The following is an 8,801-nucleotide window of genomic DNA, read 5'->3' as shown; positions in this document are numbered from 1 at the left end:
TAAATTTAAAAAAATGAAATGAAAATTTTGCACATACACATCTTCACGTGCTATACATTCATAAAGTCATTTCATGAAAAATTGATTTGTCGTGTGTTGTGCGTAAAAAAGACAAAATTCAGTGCTAAAAATAAGATTTTTCAGAAGATAAATTTTCTCTCTTTTAAATAGACCACAGAAAATATTTGTTCCTCGGTCACGAAACTTGACGAACATACTCTTGTAGATGTATATGTAGATATTCCAAAATATAATTTTTTGGTAGAGGGTGCATATATATGCTCCCGAGAGCTGAATTGAATTTATGTATGTGTAGAATTGCTAGTTCATAGACACCGAAAGAACTTCTATGCTAAGAAATTGAAGGTCTAATAATCTTGTAGACAATCTCCCCTGCCGAAACAAGAATTTTGTTGCCAATCAAAAAAGTCGATACGTATCAACACAGCTTGCATAGTGGCGTACGAACGTGGAGTCAGGATTCAGGACTCAAGGGACGTGACGTGGCACCCTATTGCCGCGATCTAGTCCAGCTCCGACTCTTGAAGAACAAACCGGGACGGTTAATTCCCACACATAACCTAAGTCAAGAACTTTCCCAGTTAACCTAGGAAACAGTTGACAGCCAAAAGTTTCGAAGCCCAGCCGATTCCGTCTACGGGTACACGAGCGCGCGCTCGTCGAGGGATCGCCGCCGGCATCACCGGGGCCGAGATACATCCTGTCCGCCATGGCGGACATGGACGGTCTGATGGGCTGGATCGTACGAGCATGCGTCACGGTCATAGCCGCCTGCGACAAGGTTGCGGCCACCACGGCGTTCGTCAGGGAGACCGCGGAGGCGATGAGACTGGCTGCGGTGGCGGTCCGCAACCAGCATCACGTGGACGAGCCGATCCCGGACGACTGGGAGCAAGTGCCTGGTCCTGGTGGCGCCGCGCAGGCGCAGCGGCAACCACCTGCTGCTGATCACGGCGGCTCTGACGATGCGGACGACACGAACTCCTGCGTGATCTGCATGGAGCCGTACGAGGCCGGCGGCGACGGGCGCAGCGTCTTGACGGCGTGCGGCCACAGGTTCCACAGAGGGTGCTTCGCGGCTTGGCTGCGCAGGAACCGCACCTGCCCGCTCTGCAGGGCTCCGATTGATGAGTCGGCGCCACCGCCGGCCGCCGCACGCAGGGCCGGTGTTGCGGTGTAGATTGGTTATTTTTTTTCTTCAATAGTTGTTTCCTTTTAATCTGGTTGTGAGGTCTAACCAATTGGTGTGTATATATGCACAATACATCTTTCTTTTTTGAGAACGAACCACAAGTTGGATGGTTATAGAATGACAATGCTACACGCAATTTCACCAAGGATTAAACCTCAGATTTAACATTTTGGTGATTTTTAAAGACGAAATATTTTTCTAGTGATAGCCCGCTAGCTCAGCTTCTCAGACTAAGTCTCGCGGATGTGCTGGTCGTGCTAGGGTGTGAATGCATATGTTCATAGGGATAAGTGTATGTACATATTTAATGTTGTGTTTCTCAAAAAAAAATCTATCTTTTGGAAGATTGATATGAGCAATGTCATTACATTATACTAGATGAAAACAATTCTTACAACCAACTGAAAAACCAAAAAATTACAGCCCGTCCTTCGGAAAAAAAAGAGAAATAAGGAAGCAACGAAATTCGTTTGGAAAGGCACAAAGAATATCCATATAGGCCGAGGGTGTAGAGCACTACTGAGGGACGCGGTATTGATCGATGGGCATTTCTAGCTAGCTTTCTTCAACTTGTGCACCATCTTCGTCGAGGCTTGTCGAATGGGACATGAGTCCACCTAGCTAGAGTTTACGAGAGGTGGTGTGGAGAGTGAGGAGTTGAGTAGTAAGGGGAGTAGGGGAGTGCGACGGCATGGAGAATGGGAAGTCAGGTGCCAAGGGATTAGGGTAGTTCTGCTAACTATATAGAGTGGGGAGTTAGGCCGGAAGAGGAGTAGGGCAGTTCCGCGGCGTGGAAGTGAGGAGTAGGGTGGAGGTTACGGTTTGTTATATAGGTTCTTGAGCTAGTGCGGTATAGTGGCGGCTGCAGGAAATGGACACCGTGTATTCATTGCAAAAAAAAACCTCTAAGCACTATGAGAACAAAAACAAACGCTATATATAAGAGATGTGGCCATAATTTCAATAGCAGTATAACAAAATTGTTCAAATAACAGTACATAATACTTAAGACCGTAAATCTATAATAATTATCAATACTACAACAATTGTTCAAGTAACTCCTTACTATCTTGGTCATTGACAACAGACCTCTCGATATGGAAATTCGCTTGCCAAGATCATGTTCGAGTCCCTCCAAATCTGCTTGTGTTTGTTCATCATCTTCATCAGTTGCTTCATCATCTTCTATAATCAAGGCTGGGTTGTACCGTTGCTCTCTGCTTCACCTTCTTTGCTTTTGAAGCTTTATCCCACAACGCAAATAGGCTACTGACAGCAACACTCTTTTTCTTCATCTAAATTAGTCAATTACGAGCTTGCATCTAGCGGCAATTGCTAGTCTAGGTTGGATGTTTACACCTAAATTAGTCAATAACACACAAATAGGCTGGACCTTTACAACTTACAAACTTACAAACAACTAATATGGTATTGCAATACTCCTAAGTGCTAATCTGATGCAGGCATACAAATTGCAAAATCTGAAGGGAATAGGGGATCAGGTGAATAAGAGGTAACCCCAATCCTCGCCCTTGTTGCCGCGCCGTAGAGGTTCCCTGCAGGCTGCCGGCCTGCCGCTCGCCGCTGCTCTGCCGCTTTCTTCCTATCGCCGCCGCTGCCGCTCGACAGCTCTGCTTCCCGCCGGGTCGCCTCGCCTAGGGTTGCCGCCGCCTGCCTGTGCGTTGTGGCTTCGTGGAGTTCGTGCGAGCGATGCATTCCGTGGCTTTTGTGCGTGAGCAAACCAGGATTGGTTTGGATTACTGGGCCGTTGTATGTGCCATGGGCCATATGAGTAGTACTAAAGAAAAATTGCTCAAAATCTTTGGTATTCACGTGAATACAGGGGAATACCCCTGGCGCCGCCAATGGTGCGGTACCTTTGGTGTGGAACACCCTTCTTATAGGCCCATATTGGGTCCATCGTGACATCTTTGGTGTGAAACACACTTGTCACTGGATTCAGCACGAATAAACTAGTGAATTTCACACATGATCGCTCTCGGAGCACCGTAAACATTGTGTAGATGCCATGACACATTCACTAAATGCTCTCAGCCTAAAAATGCAGTACCAGCATCAATACATAGACACAAGTATTTTACGTAGCAATCCCCCAAGTATTTCGATGAAGGTCGCTAAATTTTCGAATATTTCTACCAAATTATTTTCTTTGTATACTAGCATCGGTCTATTATGATTTTTGTGTTGGGTGTTAAGGTTCATGCACTTGACAACACATCTAAAAGTCTGAATTAATAGAATGGTGAAAGAGCAAAGTCTCTACTCCACAAATTTTGTGTGTTAAGTTTGTTGATAACAGGAGAAGAATGTTACCATGTGCTAAGTGTGTAGGTTTATTCCAAGAAGCACAAGATGGTTGGTGACCCTCCAAAAGCGACAATACAACCCTTCCCCACCCCATTTACCCTGCGGATTATTTGGACGGCACAAGCAGTAGGTGCTTGCAAAAATATTTTGGTCGGCGGAGCATTCTGTACGACTAACAAGTCCGACACACATATTTTTGCCATGGTTGATTACATACCGGCAGATAAATATGCCGTGCTTGGTGACCGGCAAGCACAACACGAGGGAATAATGACGCGGTTGAGTAAGGTAGGCACATATAAGTGTGTCGTGGATCGTCAGCGACGTGTTGACTGGTCAATGATGTACCAGTGATTGGTGCGATCCACCATTTTGAGTTTGTAGGTCCAGGACATTTGCAATATTGTTGTGTGTTTCACACTGATAGTCATATCCAAACTAATAATGTTAGTTAAGTTCGAACTAATTTTTTCGATAAAGGGCGCTTTATTATTACTCAAGTCAAGTATTACACCCGGCCTCTGCATAACAAGGATGCACACAGCCGCTGATAGTTCATCACACGGGTACAAAGTGAAATAAAAGGGAAAGCTAGACTGTAGAAGGCAAAATCCTTCTAGTATGCAGCCACCCATGTTGGGTAATAAAATCTTTCGCCGTTTCCTCTAAGCGTGTAGACACCTCCGTAAATAGGTCGCGATCCTCCAAACGCTGAAGCGACGACCATGAACGGAGCAACGCCGTACATCGGTAAATGACCTGCATAAGAGAAGAATTTTTATTATCAAAAATCTTGTCATTTCTACATAGCCAAAGCGACCATAAAACAGCCATCGCTCCCACTCTGATAAGAACTTTGAACCTAGCATCTACTCCATTTAGCCAATTGCCAAATATATTTGCAACGCTTTTTGGAGGATATAAGGTGGAACCTATCTGAATGATTGACCATATAGATCTAGCGATCTGGCATTGGAAGAACAAGTGTTTTATTGTTTCCTCTTCATGACAGAAAACACACTTAGTACAACCATGCCAGTTACGCTTTGCAAGATTATCTTTAGTAAGAATTACTCCTCGACGAAGGTACCAAGCAAAAACTTTAGTTTTTAATGGTATCTTCATCTTCCAAATAGGTTTATTATTAAAAACCGGTTGAATAGGTTCAATTAAAGCGGAGTACATTGAACCAACAGAGAAAATCCCGTTTTTTGTAAGATTCCAGCGGAACACATCTGATCCCTGTTGCAGTTGAACAGAATCCAATCTCTGTATTAACTCAATCCAAGAGTCCAACCTAGGGCCAATGAGATCACGCCTGAATGCTACTGACGGTGGTGATGTTTCCATCACCTTCTGTATGGTATCATGTTTATGTCTCACAATATTAAACAAGGCTGGATACTGTTCACGAAGAGTGGTTGTTCCCAACCAAATGTCCTCCCAGAACCTTATCTCAGACCCATCTCTAATGGAAAAGGAGACATGTGGGAAGAAGTAATTTTTTGTTGCCATTATGCCTGCCCAAAAATGCGAATCTCCTGGTTTCCAAACAACCTGCGAGATTGCTTTTGAGCCAACATACTTCCTCCGTAGCATATTCTGCCATACCCCATCCTCGGTTAACAACCTAGCTAGCCATTTTCCTAGCAAAGCTCTGTTCTTAACCTCTAGATCATGGACACCAAGTCCACCTTGATCCTTAGGACGGCAAACGACACTCCATTTTGTCAACCGGTATTTTTTCTTCTCGCTATCTCCTTGCCAAAAGAACCTAGATCGGAAATAATCCAATCTATGTAGTATTCCTTTAGGCAGCTGGAAGAAGGAAATCATATACAGTACCAGATTTGTGAGTACTGAGTTAATGAGAACCAATCTTCCACCGAGAGATAATAGTTTACCCTTCCAACTACTAAGTCGTTTCTGTAGCCTTTTCTCAACGAGTTTCCATTCAGCAAGTGTGAGTCTCCGGTGGTGAACCGGAATACCCAAATAGCTAATCGGAAAACAGCCTAACCCACAGCCGAAAAGTTCGGCGTATAAGTTTGCCTCGTCTTGGGCTTCGCCAAAGCAAAACAATTCACTTTTATGGAAATTTATTTTTAGACCTGACAATTGCTCAAACGCTAACAATATCAATTTCAGGTTTGTAGCTTTTTGTAAGTCATGATCCATAAACAGAATTGTGTCATCAGCGTATTGAAGAATTGATAAGCCTCCATCAACTAAGTGAGGCACCACTCCTTCAATTTGACCATCAACTTTAGCACGCTCAATTAAAATTGCCAACATGTCCGCAACAATATTGAATAACATTGGAGATAGCGGATCACCTTGTCGTAAACCTTTTTTTGTTTGAAAGTATCGACCAACATCATCATTTACTTTGATGGCGACGCTTCCTCCAAAAACAAAGTTATTAATTAACGCGCGCCACTCCTCCGAAAAACCTTTCATCCGGAGTGTTTGTTGAAGAAACGACCATTTGACTTTATCATAGGCTTTTTCAAAGTCGATTTTTAGGATCACTCCATTCAACTTTTTGCGGTGCAACTCATGGATTGTTTCATGCAGAGTAACGACTCCATCTAGGATATATCGTCCTTGCATAAAAGCAGTCTGAGTAGGTCGGACCACCTGATCAGCCACCGAATTTAGTCTAATAGTAGCGACTTTGGTAAAAAAATTAAAGCATACATTTAAAAGACAAATTGGTCTAAATTGTTGGATCCGTTCCGCATCATTAACTTTAGGGAGCAAGATAATCTCTCCAAAGTTGATTCGGAAAAGGTCCAACTGTCCAGCATGTAGCTCAAGGAATAAACCCATTAGATCATTCTTAATGAGATCCCAGAAGTTCTGATAGAACTCTGCTGGAAATCCATCAGGACCTGGTGCTTTATTAAGCTCCATCTGGAATACCGCTTTTCTCACCTCCTCTTCTGTGTAAGGATTAGTAAGAAAAGCGTTTTCCTGTGGAGATACCTGAGGGATATCATCAATCCTAGATTCATCTAAGGATATAGATGTTTCCTCCGGCGGGCCGAATAAGCCCTTATAGTAAGAAGTAATGTAAGACTTGAGCTGCTCATGGCCCTCGATCAGACCCTCATCTTGCATCAGAGAATGAATTCGTTTCTTCCTGTGCCGACCATTGGCCACACTATGGAAGTATCTCGTATTCGAATCTCCTTGAAGTATGAATTGGGATTTTGATCGTTGGTACCATTTGAGTTCCTCTTCTCTCAGTAGTCCCGCTAACTTCGCATTGTATTGACTTTTAAGTTCAATTTCTTGCGTGGTTAGTGGTCGTACTTCGGCGATTGCCTCTAAATCATCAATTGATGAGGAGAGAAAGAGTTTCTCCTGCTTAAGCTGCCCAGCCAAGTGTCTCGCCCATCCACCCAGGTATCTCCGAACTGATCGAAGCTTGTTATTCCATCTTTGGATGGGGGTAGACCCAGCGACCGGCTGCTCCCATACCTTCTTAACCATATCTGAGAAACCATCCCTAAGCAACCATCCAAGTTCAAATTTGAACTGTCTTCGGCGCTGAGGTGATGGTATTCCAGTGGTAAGTAAGATAGGAGCATGATCCGATAAAGACGCAATCCGCGGTAAAACCCGTACTGATACGAGAGGGTATTTCTGTTCCCAGTCCGAATCCATTAGTACGCGATCTAGCTTCTCATAAGTAGGGTCAGGAAGACTGTTAGCCCAAGTGAAGTGTCTTCCAACCGTTGCCACTTCTCTTAAGTCCAAACTGTCTATAACAGCATTGAACAGAAAAGGCCAATGGTTGTCGAATCTTCCTTTGCTCTTTTCATGAGGGTATCTTAGCAAATTAAAATCTCCTCCTATAAAAATAGGATATGGATTATCTTTCGCTAGGTTAACCAACTCACGAAGAAAAGCAGGCTTAAAGTTATCCTGTGCGGCCCCGTAAACAGAAACCAAACTCCAAATGAAATTATCTAACTTATTCCGAATGTGAAGTTTGATATAAAAATCACCACCGGAATTATCCAGAATTTCCATTGTTGAAGATCGGACTCCTATTAATAAGCCGCCAGAACGCCCCCTAGGTGGACGGGATACCCAATCAAAATCTTCCCCGCCTGAGAGGCGATTTAGAAAATTCGTTGAGTAATTCTGTTTACCTGTCTCGGAGATGGCCACAAAATCTAAAACATAGTCTCGGATGGATTCAGCGATGTGTAAGTGTTTAGCCAAGTCTTGTAGACCTCTGCTATTCTTAAACATGCCATTCATTTAGAGACTGTTGTAGATTTTGTCACCCTGGCCTTTTTATTAGGCCAAGCATTCCTTTTAATATGGGAGGCTCTGGATTTACGATTTATTGCTTGTAGTTCAAAACAAGAACTAAGCATCGCATCATCCGTACCTACCTCTAAAACCTCTCCAACAAGTTGTGTGAGAAGCTGGCCATCCGTGGTGGCGTACGCTTCGTCATCATCAACTATAGTCGGAGGGGAAGAAGACTTAGTTCCAGACACAGGAGTGAATTTTAATCTATCAAACTCCAAATGTTTTAGAACTTTAGTCGAAACTGAAATATCATGTAAAGAGGTACCCAAGGAGACACCAACACTATTGAGTTTGGCGGAAACCTGAGGTGAAGAAAAAGATAAAAAAGATGAAGAGCATTCATGCATACCCTTAACGTCCAGGTTCGCCACCGCCTTACGACGCATAGCCTTGGTCATGGAATCCTCATCCGTGGCCGAGGCGCCGTCAACAGCAACTCCATGGCGCGTACTACGCCGTGTCGGAGTCTGCTTGCCGACGTTGGAGATAGTGTCGGTTTTAGAGGAGGGTATAGGCGAAGCAGGCCCCTCCTCTAAAACAACAGCCACCTCCACAGTCGAGGCCGGGGGAACGTAGGAGGAAGAAGGCCGTCCCCCCGTAGCAGCCGTCGCATCCAACGTGTCACGTGCGGTCGACGGAGTCCCCCGAACCGGTTCCTCGGCTGGCCGACCGGCTGCTGCGCCGGCGGGGCCGGTGGCAGACCCGGCCAAACCGGGTCCCTGGCCGGGCGTCCCAGTCCGGACTGCCGAGGCGTGCTGATCGCCTGGCGAGCTCGACGCAGCGGTCACGGACGGCGACCGCAAACCGGCAGCATCGCAGGCCGACACGGCATTCCCCGCTGCGGCAGCGCCCTGGGCCAACTGCCCAGCTCCGTGGTCGCGAAGCCACCTGCCGTGCTCTGCCGCGGTCATCAGAGGCTGCAGCGTGC

The sequence above is a fragment of the Lolium rigidum genome, chromosome 5 (assembly GCF_022539505.1).
Source record: "Lolium rigidum isolate FL_2022 chromosome 5, APGP_CSIRO_Lrig_0.1, whole genome shotgun sequence".
Classification (NCBI taxonomy): domain Eukaryota; kingdom Viridiplantae; phylum Streptophyta; class Magnoliopsida; order Poales; family Poaceae; genus Lolium; species Lolium rigidum.
This window is presented reverse-complemented; position numbering follows the sequence as displayed.